Source organism: Schistocerca americana, chromosome 4 (assembly GCF_021461395.2).
Source record: "Schistocerca americana isolate TAMUIC-IGC-003095 chromosome 4, iqSchAmer2.1, whole genome shotgun sequence".
Classification (NCBI taxonomy): domain Eukaryota; kingdom Metazoa; phylum Arthropoda; class Insecta; order Orthoptera; family Acrididae; genus Schistocerca; species Schistocerca americana.
This window is the reverse complement of record NC_060122.1, coordinates 831,654,524-831,671,158: the sequence shown is the minus strand read 5'-3', so window position 1 is coordinate 831,671,158 and position 16,635 is coordinate 831,654,524. Positions and strand designations below refer to the sequence as shown.

At 40.0% G+C, this 16,635-nt stretch overlaps 1 protein-coding gene across 1 annotated transcript in view; it reads left to right on the top strand.

Annotated features, from left to right (window-relative positions):
* Nucleotides 1–16,635, top strand: part of LOC124612453 (mediator of RNA polymerase II transcription subunit 24) — a 150,461-nt gene that overhangs the window by 66,886 nt on the left and 66,940 nt on the right. The window lies entirely within an intron of this gene.

Below are 16,635 nucleotides of genomic sequence, written 5' to 3'. Positions count from 1 at the left end.
AGGTGATGTACTTGGAAAAGACCAGGAGACATGGGAGATTCCAGTTAGATTATGTCATGGTCAGGTAGAGATTCCAAAATCAGATATTGAATTGGAAGGCGTACCTGGAAGCAGATATAGATTCAGATCACAATTTAGTAATGATGGAAGGTTTTAAATTTTCATAACAAGTAATGATTACTGTTTTCTGATGTAATAAAGCCAGTGGTCTCCAATTATCTGGAATTCTGTTTGTGGTGCGAAAACTTTTTTCTCGAAATCTGCTACTTCTAGCTTCCCTAAAAACAATTACATTTCACATGACTTCTGGTCGGTTTGTATCGGCCTCGCTGGACAAATAATAGTTCTTTCCTGAACACAATTGTTGAAATCTGCTATGGACAGGAAAACATGAGCATCTCTTTTCTGTGAAACTAATAAAATTTCTGATGTTTGCAACTGTACCCATTTCTGAATTGTACTCCTCTTTATAGGATATGGATGTACTGTGTAACATTGGTATTGTGTATCCATTCCTACTACTAGAAATTTAATTCTAACATGTATCCCAGCTTTATCAGTGGTTACCTCTACAGTAAATATACGATAAAATAAAGCTATATTCATATTTGTTGTTGGTAAAATATGCTGCAACCTCTTGGGAAAGTCTATTTGTGCTTGTTGTAGTGCTATGAGAATTTGGTGTGGATTACTAAAGTTGAATTCAACTGCCCGTGAGTAGCATTGTGTATTGCCTTACGTTATGTCTCTATCTCTACTCTTCCGTCATCCAATGTGTTCACTAGAGTGTGTAGTGATGTGGCTACTAGCACTTTTATCATCTAAACGACTCAAATGAGTTTGAATCTTCTCTAAATCACTATTGAAAACATTTCTGGTTCCACGTGCATACTGCTCTGATTCAGCTGTTAAATTTCTTACCGTTTTAGTCACATTGGATATTTCTTACTCCATATTCCCTATTTGTGTCTTGTGCCATTCCACTTTTGTTTGCGTATTCTCCCCTAATTCTTGTACACACTGAATCTTAATGCAGATGTTCTCAGTATCCTCATTATCTGCTGTCCCAAGTACCATTTTTAATAGCTTTCCTCCTGCATCTAACCAACCTTGCTTCCTTCATACTAATGTTCGTGGTACAATTTTGGTTATCTGTTCCAACTGAGTCGTCAGTTTTTCATATGAGAGTTTAAATCCTGGTACTCGCTTTTCTTATCCTCCAATAGTCCTCCTCTGTTCACATATTGCTGTAATGCTACAAACTGTCTTGTAGTGTTCTTGCTTCATTTCTCACTTCCCAAACATCCAATGCAAACTCTGTTATCCAATTATGGATTGTTAGTAGGACATCTACTTTTCTAAGAACAGGAAGCCATTGTGTAGTGGTTGATTCTGCATTACATCTCCTTGGCAACAATATACTAGTGCTACGCTCAGAAGAATTTTTCTTGCCAGCACCCTCGGCACATAACCTGAGAGAAAGGTAAACATCATCACTCCCCTCCCTCATTTAAAGAACTAACTAAAGACAAAACAGAATAAAAGAATGATACCAATGTAGTAACAACAATCATCATTTTTGGCTTACACTGCAGAATCCTACTTTACTTACTCCTGGATCTAAGTGAATAAGGTATATCCTTCTTAGGTAGTTGCTTCTTTCATCCTTCTGATCTTTCATGATTAGTTGAAGAGATTTGTGGCAATGTGTCAACTACGCCCGTGAATGGTTTGATTCGACTGACGTGCACTATTGAAGTTCTTGTTGGTAATTGCAGTTTTATGTTGACCAGTGAAGTCATTTCAATAACTTGGCACTTAGCCAAAATTTTCTTAGTTTTGCCTATCAGAGTATAAGGTTTCAATATAATGGAAGGAAACATTCCACGTGGGAAAAATTATATATAAAAAACAAAGATGAGGTGACTTACCGAACAAAAGCGCTGGCAGGTCGATAGACACACAAACAAACACAAACACACACACAAAATTCAAGGTTTAGTTAACAATACCCATTGTCCTATTCTATACTGTGGTGGTTTCTTGATCTTTGCCCAATACGCTCTTGTTTTTCTAATGCTTTTGTATTGGCGCGTTTCACCATTTTCCAAATTGCTTTTAATTTCTTTGCAAATTCTTTCACTGGTTCAACTTGTGCACCCAGTTTATGTTGGAGCACATCGAAAGGTGATAGCATTTTCCTACCATATACAACTTCGTATGGCGAGAGACCCTTTCCAGAATGAAATTTTCATTGTAGGCACAGACAACTAGGTTCAAGTAGACATCCCAATTTAAATGCTGTGAGTCAACGTAGTGGCTCAACATCATAGACAATGTACAGTGAACTCTTTCAGTTCGCCCGTTTGGTTGAGTATGAAACGGGCTGGTATGTAACTTCTTAATTTGTAATAACTGACATAGTTGTTTCAGTAGTTCAGGTACAAAATTTTTTCCCTGGTCTGTAATAATAGTTTCAGGTATACTGTACTTCAATAACCAAGTGTTCATCATTGATTGTTCTACTGTACTAGCCTTCTGATCAGGAATAGCTACCATAACCAAATAATGTGTAAAATGGTCCTAAATTGTTAAAACATATTTGTTCCCAGCAGATGTTTTGTTAAAAGCTCCCAGAATGTCTAATCCTAAAAAAGTAAATGGTCTATCTGCTTCAGGTAGTTGTTGCAACTCAATCTTTTGATGACTTAATTCCGATCATTTTACACGTGGAACACAGTTTTTTGCATATTGCGCTTCATCATTGAAACGTGTCTTCCACCAGAATCTTCCAGCTACTGATCTATCCATTGTACGTTTACCTCCGTGACCTGATAAAACATGGTCATGAGCCTGACGTAACATTTCTTGTCTCAGTGCTGGAAGAATGACAACGCGTGGTCCACACTGTGTAGTTCTGCATAACAAGCCTTCTTGCATTTCAAACTGTGAGTGTGTTGGAAACAATGTGCAGCACTCTCTGTCAGCTAGTTGTGCCTTTATCCAGTTCATATCCAGTAAAGCTACAACCTTCCTGCCTAACGCATCAGCATTTTTATTTGAAGCTCCCAATTTGTGAATCATTTCATAATCAAATTCACTTAAATTCATTGTCCATCTGGCCAATCGACATGGTGGATCCTTTAACCCTATAACCATCTGAGAGAAGCATGGTCCGTAACGACTTTGAATTGCCGACCGTACAAATAACAACGAAAGTATGAAATTCTGTATGTGACAGTTAGCGTTTCCTTCTTTGTTGTGGAATAATTTGTTTCTGCTTTATTTGACTGCCTGGAGGCATACACCCCTGGATGTCCATTTCCATTTACATTTTGACTTAATACACAACCCACTGTGGTATTAGATGTGTCACATGCCAATATGAATTCACGTTCAAAATCAGGAAACACAAACACAGGATCTGACACTAAAATTTTCTTAAGTTTCTCAAAAGCCTCTTGACACTGTGGTGATCATTGGCAACCAACTCCTTTCTTAAGCAACATGGCTAATGGTCGTGTGATTTCAGCAAAACCCTTTACAAATTTACAGTAGTATTTACATAAATGAAGATAAGATTGCAATTGCTTAGTGGTAATTGGCACTGGAAAATCACATATGGCTGATGTAAGTCTAGGATCTGTTATGACTCCATCTCTTGTAGTAATACGACCTAGATACGTTACTTGTGCTTGCGCAAAATGACGTTTCTCTACATTTAAAGTAAGATGCTTCTAGTAACCTACCAAACACTTCAGTTAAACTTTTAATGTGTTCTTCCATTGTTTTTGAATGTACTATTACATCATTCAGGTAGACCAAACATATTTTGGGTTTTAAACCATGAAGGACATCATCCAGTAGCCTTTGAAAAATAGCAGGAGCATTCTTCAGACCAAACGGCATTCTCTGATATTGGTAATGTCCAAAATTGGCTGTGAATGCGGTCTTATGTCTATCATCTAGAAACACTTCTACTTGGCGGTAGCCGCTTTGAAGGTCTATCGTTGCAAAATGCTTACAGTTTCCTAGGTTGTCTAATGTATCCATAATGTTAAGAATTGGATATGCATCCATTGTAGTTCATGCATTTAAAAACCAATGGTAGCAACAAAATCTATTATCATCAACTGTTTTTTCTGGGGACCACAACTATTTTGCTGGACCAGGCACTATCAGTATGTTCTATGATACCTTCACGCAGCTGCTGGTCAGTGAACTCATCTACAAGTGGTTGTAGATGCATTGCAATCCTATATGGCTTCTTATACACTGGTGAATTATCCCCTGTTCGTATACGATACTGTGTGATCGGTGTTGCTGGTAGTGGACCATTCAAATCAAATAAATCTGCAACAATAAAGCTTCCGTGCCTTCCTGTTCTCCATCCTTCAAGTGACTAACCTCGTTCTGTAGTACATCTGCATTAACGGATTGTTTGATGCCATGATCACCGTGTGATTCATCGATATCCTCTTCATTGACTACCTCTAAGCTCACTACAAGTAAAACTTTTGGCAGATACACTTCATCTACCCTGAAATTATCCACGCTAACTGGAATCATCAGTTCCCCATTAACATCTGATATGTGTGCAAGACTCCTCCTTATACAACAATGCATTTCATCCAATGTCTCATTGTTCTGCAGTGGCTCAAGCACACACAATCTTTCCTGTGGAACATCGCCATCTACTGATACATAAACTAACTTCCCTGTACCAGCAGGTACTTTGTCATGCATAACTATCCTTAACACATGTGTACGCAGTTCATTTGGTAACATCTTAGCTAACAGTGCACCTTGCAACATTGTACAATTTACAGCTGTCATACCCATTGGAAACAAGCTTCCATAAAGTTCAACTGTGGGCTGTGGAAGAGTAATTTTAGCATGATGCCTATCCAGGAAGTGAAGTTCAAGAATCACAGAATATCCTTGTCCCACAGACAGCAGTACTTTCATTTGCTCATAGAATTCCATATTTCCAATATGAAAAACAAGTCGTGTTGTCCCTAATGACACCACATTATTGTCTCCTACTCCATGTAAATTATACCTTGAAGTTGCCAGTCTTCTCCTACCCATGAGGTCTACATTAGCCACAGAAGTATTTGCGCCTGTATCGACCAAAAACTTATACCTCTTACTATTTATAATGCCCATCAAACAACAATCCGCCTCTGTCTTAAATTCTGCAGTATTTTGATTTACTGGGAATGCTTTCCAACGGACAAAACATTCCCGGTGTGGTTTAGTGCATCCTGCCGTTTGTTTCTGCCATTCTGCTTTCTACTCCTACATTCATTCACTTTATGACCAAAATTCCCACACCCGTAACATTGTAGCTGGTTGCATTGTGCTCTGACATGTCCCTTTTTTCCACAACAATAGCAAGTTTTTTCTGTAACAGACAACCATTTCTCTGTGCGTCCTCGCATCGCACTATATACTTCCTGCAAATGCTTGGCAATATGCAATGCTGCGTCCAAATCATCCAGATCTCCCATCCTAAATCGTCATGAAAATTCTGCAGGTATACCCCTCAAAAACACATCAAAAGCCCTGTTCTCAGATTCCCACAGGATAACATGATCAGCATCTGGATTTCCCATTAATTCATATGTCTGAGTGTCCACCTTACATATTTGGTCTGAAACATTTTCTACTGTTTCATTTCCTTTCAGATTTAACTCACTCAGTTGTTCTCTAAAAAACCTAGCACTATTCTGTTTACGGTACCTCTGCCACAAACCTTCAGCTAAATGCTTAAATGAGGTTGCTTTACCAAGTGTTTCATGTTACATGACATATGTCTTCACTTCACCCACAAGGCATAAATTAGCCTTCCTTAACATAACTGCATCTGACCAATTCCACTTTCTGGCTGTAGCCAAGACACCACTAATAAATACCGTGACAGCCTCGGTTGTCTTCCCAGAGAAAGATGTAAACAAGTGAGCTACAGAAGAATCTATTGCAAAGTGACACTGCCCTACTAAAGATTTTGTTTCACCCAAACCTGGCTGTGAATTTTGTGCAGCTCACAAAACCTCTAATTGTGCCATTCATTCCTCATGATGCACTCTCTGCTAGCAAATGTGACACTTGATCTGTTAGTTTGGCTATTGCCTAACTGGTAGAAACCAGTCTTGTGTCTGGCATTCTTGTGCAATTTACTACTGTCTTCTAAACCACAATACATAATAGATATGTGTGACACTACACCAGAACAGACAACAAAACAATACTATAATATGTAAATGACAATGAATTATGGCCGCCCGACCCTTTAACCACCTTAGATCAAACTACTTGACATCTTAATGTAACAGTTACCTACAGATGAAAATAGCGGAGTCGACACTTCTGACTCCAATTTACAGAGGGGCTGAGTGGATGGTGCCTCTGCATGATGTCAGTAATCATCAGGAAGTGCTCGTGGCACTAAGAAAACATTATTATTCAGTGAATCGTTTATTTTGACAACTTTTACAAAGTGTGGTTCACTGTTGGCTGTAGTTGCCTCCTGCCCTGGTCACAGACTCTTGGTGTTGGACGCTGCACCAGTCCTTGCACCTGTGTCGTAGCAAGATGTCATTCCTCTTGTGTCGATACAGATGCTTACCCCAGCCTGGTACAGCATGGATGGCTGCTACTGGCTGAGGGAGTGTACTTGATCCCACTCCGTGCTGCTTCTTCCCTGGACCACCCCATCCGCGGTGTGGTGTAGTCGGCAGGCATTGAACCCAGTACTGCCTGCCTGGTAGGCCCCGCACTTGGAGGTGCTTAGGCATTGTGCAAATTTATATTAAAAATATAATTAATTAAACAAATCAATTTTTTCATACTTTTATAAAAGAGGGAAACATTCCACGTAGGAAAAATATATCTAAAAACAAAGATGATGTGACTTACCAAATGAAAGTGCTGGCAGGTCGACAGACACACAGACAAACTCAAACATACACACAAAATTCAAGCTTTCGCAACAAACTGTTGCCTCATCAGGAAAGAGGGAAGGAGAGGGAAAGACGAAAGGATGTGGGTTTTAAGGGAGAGGGTAAGGAGTCATTCCAATCCCGGGAGCGGAAAGACTTACCTTAGGGGGAAAAAAGGATGGGTATACACTCGCACACACACACACATATCCATCCACACATATACAGACACAAGCAGACATATTTAAAGACAAAGAGTTTGGGCAGGGATGTCAGTCGAGGCAGAAGTGCAGAGGCAAAGATGTTGTTGAATGACAGGTGAGGTATGAGTGGCGGCATCTTGAAATTAGCGGAGATTGAGGCCTGGTGGATAACGGGAAGAGAGGATATATTGAAGAGCAAGTTCCCATCTCCGGAGTTCGGATAGGTTGGTGTTAGTGGGAAGTATCCAGATAACCCGGACGGTGTAACACTGCGCCAAGATGTGCTGGCCGTGCACCAAGACATGTTTAGCCACAGGGTGATCCTCATTACCAACAAACACTGTCTGCCTGTGTCCATTCATGCGAATGGACAGTTTGTTGCTGGTCATTCCCACATAGAATGCATCACAGTGTAGGCAGGTCAGTTGGTAGATCACGTGGGTGCTTTCACACGTGGCTCTGCCTTTGATCGTGTACAACTTCCGGGTTACAGGACTGGAGTAGGTGGTGGTGGGAGGGTGCATGGGACAGGTTTTACACCGTGGGCGGTTACAAGGGTAGGAGTCAGAGGGTAGGGAAGGTGGTTTGGGGATTTCATAGGGATGAACTAAGAGGTTACGAAGGTTAGGTGGACGGCGGAAAGACACTCTTGGTGGAGTGGGGAGGATTTCATGAAGGATGGATCTCATTTCAGGGCAGGATTTGAGGAAGTCGTATCCCTGCTGGAGAGCCACATTCAGAATCTGATCCAGTCCCAGAAAGTATCCTGTCACAAGTGGGACACTTTTGTGGTTCTTCTGTGGGAGGTTCTGGGTTTGAGAGGATGAGGAAGTGGCTCTGGTTATTTGCTTCTGTACCAGGTCGGGAAGGTAGTTGCGGGATGCGAAAGCTGTTGTCAGGTTGTTGGTGTAATGCTTCAGGGATTCCGGACTGGAGCAGATTCGTTTGCCACAAAGACCTAGGCTGTAGGGAAGGGACCGTTTGATGTGGAATGGGTGGCAGCTGTCGTAATGGAGGTACTGTTGCTTGTTGGTGAGTTTGATGTGGATGGACGCGTGAAGCTGGCCATTGGACAGGTGGAGGTCAACATCAAGGAAAGTGGCATGGGATTTGGAGTAGGACCAGGTGAATCTGATGGAACCAAAGGAGTTGAGGTTGGAGAGGAAATTCTGGAGTTCTTCTTCACTGTGAGTCCAGATCATGAAGATGTCATCAATAAATCTGTACCAAACTTTGGGTTGGCAGGCCTGGGTAACCAAGAAGGCTTCCTCTAAGCGACCCATGAATTGGTTGGCGTACGAAGGGGCCATCCTGGTACCCATGGCTGTTCCCTTTAATTGTTGGTATGTCTGGTCTTCAAAAGTGAAGAAGTTGTGGGTCAGGATGAAGCTGGCTAAGGTAATGAGGAGAAAGAGGTTTTAGGTAGGGTGGCAGGTGATCGACGTGAAAGGAAGTGCTCCATCGCAGCGAGGCCCTGGACGTGCGGGATATTTGTGTATAAGGAAGTGGCATTTATCATTTTGATTCCTTATAGATTTTTAAACAAATACAGTGTCTTTCACTTTTAACTTACATCGATTCCTGTATTCTCTATGCTGTTGAGATTTATGCCATTTGATTATATTTGTCTTCTTCCGCCATAATTATTTCTCATTCTTGACCATGGATACAATAAGGATTTTTCATCGGACTTCCTCTTCTGGTGCAGGCGGCTACAGTGACATGATATTGGGATAATGCATGGAAGAAAAGAAAGCTTTCATGGTTTTGCACTAAATGAACTCTCACACTTCATACTTTCATAGGATTATTATCCAGACAACACATTGTATCACAAGAAATACGTCTTTTCACCACAAGAACTGAAGACAGTGTCTCTCTCTCTCTCTCTCTCTCTCTCTCTCTCTCTCTCTCTCTCTCTCTCTCTCTCTCTCTCTCTCTTTCCTTCTCTATAAAATAAAAAAAAATAAAAAAAAATAAAAATAAAAAAAAAGTTTCCATCATTTGTCTTTCACCTTCCGGCGTAGCAAAATATCTCTTTGCCGATGCTCACAGTGGCCGCACTAGTGATTATTGACTTTTATTATCATAGCATGTCGGGGCTTTTCCTTTATGTACCTATACACCGTACCGGATAGTGGTCCACCAGGAACCGAGGTCGTCATCTTCCATCCCACCATCCCACACCCAGTGAGCACAGCACCTGGTACTGCACTGCTGCCGGTAGTTCATCAGCTCTCCCTTAAGTAGTGGTTGGTGTGACACAAGTTCATCAGTGGAGTTCAGCTCTCTGACAATCCACACAATCTATGGCTGGCAGGTACTGCGCTGGTTGATCTGAGATAAGACTTACTAAAACAGCATGGTCATGGAACAGAATGTCATCGACATGGACTGCATGATTCCCATTGACCTGGACCATACTCCCGTACTTCAAGCTGGGGCTTGAGTATTTCAAAAGCTCTCCGTAGCCCTGTGATGTGCGGTTTACTATCAATGACTGCACATGTGACCTCGGTATTCTGCTACCCTTGCTTTAATTCTCTCATAGCAGTTAGTTAAATTGGTCCACGAGTCCAGAATGAGATTTTCACTCTGCAGCGGAGTGTGCACTGATATGGTCTATGAGTGTTTTCCCTAGCCTTGTCTATTGCTTCTTGTGGCATCCCACCGCACAAATGAGCGTGTGTGTTATTTTGCTTAGTCCCTGTCCTTTTCTGTTTTCCTGCTGTGTGTGCTCCCTATCACTCAGCAGCTGCAGATTGCAGACTGTGCTGTCCGTCCATCTTGCATCACCGTCCTGGTCCACCACTAATCATGGAATAACCAGCCTATGTTACATCGAGGTGGTTGACCTACATTAAAAATTTTATAACTTGGAACCCGTATTATTCTGAGGTGTAACAAAACTTAACATCAAAATTGGGGATCACAAAGTGATGAAATTAAAGAATTCTGCTACCTAAGCAGCAAAATAATCTGCGATGGACAGAGCAAAGAGGACATGAAAAGCAGACTAGCACTAGCAAAAGAGCATTGTTTGCCAAGAGAACTCTACTAGCATCAAACATAAACCTTAATTTCAGGAAGAAATTTGTGAGAATGTACATTTGTAGCACTGCATTCTATGGTAGCGAAACATGGACTGTGGGAAAACTGGAACAGAAGAGAATTGAAGCATTTGAGATGGTGTGCTGTAGACAAATGTTGAAAATTAGGTGGATTGGTGAGGTAAGGAATGAAGAGGTTCACCACAGAATTGGCAAGGAAAGGGTATGGAAAACACTGGTAAGAAGGGATAGTATAGTAGGACATCTGTGAAGACATCAGGGAATAACTTCCACGGTAGCTGTGTTGGGTAAAAACAGTAGAGAAAAACAGAGAATGGAATCCATTGCAGCAAATAATTGAGGACATAGATACCAATTGGTATTCTAAGGTGAAAAGGTTGGCGCAGGAGAAGAATTCATGATGGGCTGAAAAAGAAACAAAAGAAAGGAGAGAAAACAGAAAAAGATGATGTGTCTGTTGTCAGTACTGACATTCATCTTGAAAGTAAGTACTGGCTAGCAATTCTGTCTCACAGTTTTATAGTTTCCTTGAGAGAAGGTTCCTGTTTTCATTTTGTAATGAAACATAGAGTGGGTGGCATTCATGTTAGTGGTAGCAGAGCTATTAGTATATTTTTCCATTTTTTTAAATTTACTCAGTGATTTCATTTTTAAGAATACAGTAAACTCCTCTTTATCCAAAATGATCAGGATTGTGGTCGGTTCGGATACCAAAAATTTCGGATAAACCGAAGTCCCCATTTTCACGTGTGAAACATTCCGAATTGCATCAATACTAGAAAATGTGATTGTAAAACATGCATAGGGTACATAGAATTATATTGATATGGTTGTGAATAAGCCTGCATGTTTTTGACTGAAAAAGTTGTGCTGACATTTAAAGAAGGTGCCAGAGTATGTTTGAAAACTCGAAGTTTTTAAATGCTGAATATCAAAGCTCGTTTATTTCTTCTTACAGAAAAATACGTCTTATTTGGCAACAGGAAAAAACGGGAGTTTTCATTTTATTACCTTCTCTTTTGAATAAAAAATAAACTACTGTACAAAACTATGAAACAAATCTAGAGAAAAAAAAAAGCTTTTAACTTATGGACATTGAAGTTCTAGGGCATTTCATTAGAATTTATTTTTTGGTAAAAAAGTCTGTAATGGTTTTTTGTTTTTTGGTTTGAGAAACTTTTGTTGCGGCAATATATCTCCAATGTTGTAAAAAAAAATGATTTCGGTATAAGTTGCCTCCTCCTGTTGGCCGATGTACTCCAGGGCAGTTTGGATCACTTCATCACCAACTGTGTGAGGACTCTTTTTCTCTTCTTCATCATCAGAGACATATTCTTCTGACACTTTCTGATTGGTCGCAATTTGGATGATTTCTTTCTCAATCAAATCAAAATAGTAGTTTTCCATCCACTCTTCAATGTCTTCGAAGTTCGCGTCTTCGCAGCCAGGTAGCTTCTCCAGTAAATTCACCAAAATTACGTCATTTTCATCTGTTTCTGGCATGTCAGCTAGAGTTTCAGTGTTGCCCCCTTCTTCCCATCACTGATGAGTTGCCTTATGATCTAAGAGTTTTTTCCAAGACATAATGAGAGAATTTGGAGGAATGAGATTCCAAGCTTCAGCAATCCAATGAATGGCTCTTGAAACATCGATTTTTTTAAGAGCTTGCACAAAATCTTCAGCATCAATCGCACTGATTAAGTATTCCAGCAGCTTGTGTCTGTAATGTGTTTTCATTGTCTCAAGAACACCTTGGTCCATTGATTGACATAGAGACATGGTGTTTGGTGTGAGAAACACAACTTTGATATCCCCATCGTGTTGATCATCTGGGTGAGAAGGAGCGTTGGCCACAATAAGTAGCACTTTTCGAGGAAGTCAGTTTTCCTCCGTGTATCTTTCTACAGCTGGAACAAACTCTGTGTGGAACCATTTTTTTGAAGATGGCACCATTCATCCATGCCTTACACTGATCCGTGTACCACAATGGCAAAGGTTTATCAGCTGGTTGCCATCTAAATGTTCTTAGTTTTTGGGATTTACCAATTAAAAAAAGTCGCAGTGTATGATTGCCAGTGACAAGGACGGTAACTCTTTCTTTGATTTTTTAAATACCTGGATGCCGTTTTTTCTTGTTTAGAGGCAAGGGTTTTTGTTGGGAATATTTTGTAATTCAACCTGGTTTCATCCCAGTTGTAAAGTTGATCACCAGTGTAACCTCCTTTGTCGATGATAGTGTGCAGTTTCTTCTTAAAATCAGCGATAGCGGCTTCATCCCTGGATAATGATTTGCCGCTGATGGCAATTTTACAATTGCCATGCTGCTTCTTGAACCGATCCAGCCAGCCATCACTTCCGAGGAATTCTTGCTGCTTTCCTTCAGTCAGCTCATAAAAAGTCATCGCTTTTTGATGAAGTAGAGGACCTGAAACTGGCACACCTTTGGCCCGTATTTGTTCCTGCCATAAAAACAGGGCCTCTTCTGACTGAGGATGTTCGCCTTTTCCCATTGTTTTTCTAGATTTCACTGCGCTGTCTGACATTTGGCCGGAACAAAATTTTTCAATTCCTGATCGATTTGTCTTCCAATCAGTAATCGTACTCCTACCGACTTTCAAATCCGCATCAACTTTTGCGGGCGGCTCATCAGAATCAGTTCTTTGTAAAGCGCGAAGTTTTTGTTCCAACAAGATCACATTATTTTTTTCATTTTGCACCCGCAGTCACGTTCAGTGTTTTTTTTACCGACACTCGACTGATTCTTTTTTGGTTTTTGGCCACTTTTATCTCTGGATATTTTAAATCATGTAGCGTGAGCATGAAATGTTAAATCAAAAACACACAGGCGCATGACTTGGCAACACTCGAGATGCACTAGACAAAGTGCTTGACTTTTGAAACCAGGTTGTGGCAGCCATCAAATGAGAAAATTCAATACATCTGTCCCCTCTCCCCTGCCCTACCCAAGCCCTTGTACATTCACTTTTAAAGTGTTAAATGCTCGGCTTCATCTGATGTACCTACAACAGGCGGAAAGTGTTTGGTGCCGCACTCTCATTGTCGATTTCGACAGGCCTACGTCGTGCTACATAGAGCAATACTGTATGTACTGTACTTCCAAGGAGTTCCAGTAGATGGCAGTGGTATGGCACCATCCAATACAAACAAGACAGACACTGAGACTTCAACCAACACATGCACAAATTGACAACACTCGGGCGTTTGACATGCGCCAGTGCACTGATTAGTAGTAGACTGCCGAAAAACACCAGCAAATGCATGGCCCCAGGCGGAGACAAGTTGAAACTTGTCATCTGTCAGTCTAGCTAGCCAAAAGCATAGCTGTGCGATGCATCAAGACAGCGTCAATTTGAGCTGCGAAAATCGGCAAATTTTTTTCGGATAAAGCGGATTTCAGATGAACTTGATTCGGATAAACAAGAGTTTACTGTGTTTTCCTTTGTCTTATAAACTCATGTTATCTATCACAAATACCTCTCACAGTGCTGATAACATGATGACAAATACAATGCTTTCCTTAACACATTTCTCATGCTCTTTGAGAGTTGTTTTCCATTAGAATGTTCTAAACAGGGTATTAGCAGTAAAAGCCAGCCTGGGTGGCTGACTAGTGGATAAGGATATCATATAGAACAAATCAGGGATTATATCAAAATGTTTGAAGTAGTCACAATAAAGCTACAGTTTGAAGTAGTCGCAATCAAGCTACAGTAGCCCATTTCAAATAGTATTGTAAGGTACTTAAAAATGTTATTAGGAAGGCAAAGAGTATGTGGTACACAAATAGAATAGCTAATCCACAGGATAAAATTAAAACCATATGGTTAGTTGTGAAGGACATGTGTGGTCAGCAGCACAAGGATGACGATATAAAGTCAGTTCGTAGTAAAAAATTTTCTGTTACTAATTAGTCAGATATATGTACAGTATTTAACAATCATTTTCTGAGCATTGCTGGTAAATTAATACAAGGAATCATATAACTCTCTTGGAAAATGCCTTTCTGAGATTGATGTCTGAAATACTCCTCTGTGATATTGACAAGGGTTAGATGGAGTCAATAATTAAATAACTGAAGACTAGGAGTTCTCATGGATATGATGGAGTGCCTAGCAGAATATTAAAGTACTATACTGGTATGTTAGCCCTGTACTTAGCCCTATTTGTAATTTTTCCTTTAAGAATGATCAGTTTCCTGATGACTTAAGTACTCAGTAGTAAAGTTGCTTTATAAAAAGGGAGAAAGGGATAATGTAGACAACTTCAGACCTATTTCTATGCCACCAGTGTTTGCTAAAGTTATTAAAAAGGCTGTGTATGTAAAGATAATTGATCATTTTATATCACATAATTTGCTATCAAATGTACAGTTTGGCTTTAGAAGTCTTTAACAACTGAAAATGCTATATACTCTTTTCTCTGTGAGGTGCTGGATGGATTAAACAAAAGGTTTCGAATGCTAGGCATATTTTTTGATTTTACTAAGGCGTTTGAATGTGTTGATCACTAAATATTGCTCCGGAAGTTGGACCATTATGGAGTACGGGGAGTAGCTCACAATAGGTTGACCTCTTTCTTTAACAACAGACAGCAAAATGTCATTTTCACAGTGTTGAGAATTGCTGTCATGTAGGGGGGGGGGGGGGGGGGGGGGGGGTGCCCCATGGATCAGTATTGGGGCCACTCCTGTTTATTATCTATATAAATATGATGCCCTCTAGTATTACAGGTAATTGTAAAATATTAATATTTCTGTTTGCTGATGACACTAGCTTGGTTGTAAAGAATGTTATGTGCAACATTGGCTCTGTTTCAAATAGTGCAGTTCATAACATGCTTGTAGAAAATAAACTAACTCTAAATCACAGTAAGACTCAGTTTTTACAGTTTCTGACACACAATTCAACAAAATCCGATGTTTTAATTTCACAGAATGGGCATATGATTAATAAACTGAACAGTTCAAATTTCTGTGTTTTCAGATAGATAGTAAACTGTCGTGGAAAGCCCACGTTCAGGATCTTGTTCAGACTTATAGCTGCTATTTTTATTGTTTGAATGGTACCTGAAGTAAGTGATTGTTCGACATGAAACTTAGTTTACTTTGCTTATTTTCAGTTGCTTATGTTGTATGGTATTATATTTTGGGGTAACTCTTCGCATTCTCAAAGGATATTTTTTACTCAGAAACAGACGGTTCGGGCAATAAGTGGTCTAAGTTTGCGAACCTCTTGTTGGTCCCTGTTCAGTAGTCTGGATATCGTGACATTGACCTCTCAATATATATATATTCTTTACTGTAGTTTCTTGTTAACAATATCAGCTTATTCCCAAGAATTAGCAGCTTTCACTTAGTTAATACTAGGCAGAAATCCAATCTGCATTTAGATTGCACTTCCGTAACTCTTGTGCAGAAAGGTGTGCAGTATACTGCTGTTTCCATTTTCAGTAAGCTACCACAAGAACTCCATGTGGATTCAAATTGAAATTGAAGAGTTTCCTCATGGGTCACTCCTTCTATTCTGTCAAGGAGTTCCTTGAAAAATTAAGCTGATTCCTAGGTTATATTGTTGATTGCGTTTACTTAAACTTATGGCTTGACTTTTTTTGGGTTCATAAACATTTTATTTTATATGTTATTACTTTTATGTTGTAATTTCATGTACTGACATGTTCCGTGAGCTTGGAGATTTGCTCCTCAATGTGGCCCTACAGAACTAGGTGTGTAAATAAAAATAAATAAAATAAATTGAAGCTAAACTGAAATTTTATGAACCAGAAGGATTGCCTTCGGGGAATCAAAAGGTAGACTTTCTTGGTAACAGATACTGTTAGCAGACAACACACTAAAAGTCAAATTTTATCAAAAATTTAATTATCTAATTCAAAAAATATGGTCTGTGATAGGACCTAGAGTGCAGATTATCCTAAGTTATGAACCTTAACAGTGTGCTTTGTAAAATATGCTTTTGTAATCAATAAGTAAAATAAAAATGTAGTGGGCTTCAGTTGAATATTGTCTACTGAGGCCTCATCCATTGTAATGTGTTTAACCAGTCCATGTAAACGGTACCACCTGACTTGTATTGCTTTTTGGTGGAGAGAGAACTCAATATTGATATTCTTACCAGTGATCTGAGGCCAATAGAGTCTGGGGGAAGCACATCAGCTGTGATGTTCTGGATCAAACTGACAAGTGACACCTCTGCAGCTACTAGCACCACAGATGATGGCAGGCACTCCAGGTTGCCGTCTCCCAATATATCGTTGGGTCTGCAGCTGTGACTTTCATCGTCACAGTTGGTAGATGGTGTGCCCACCTTCAACCACGATGATAAGTTTGTGCTGGTCCTTTTGTCCCTCAAGGTGCCCGGGTTACAGACAGGTGTGCAATTG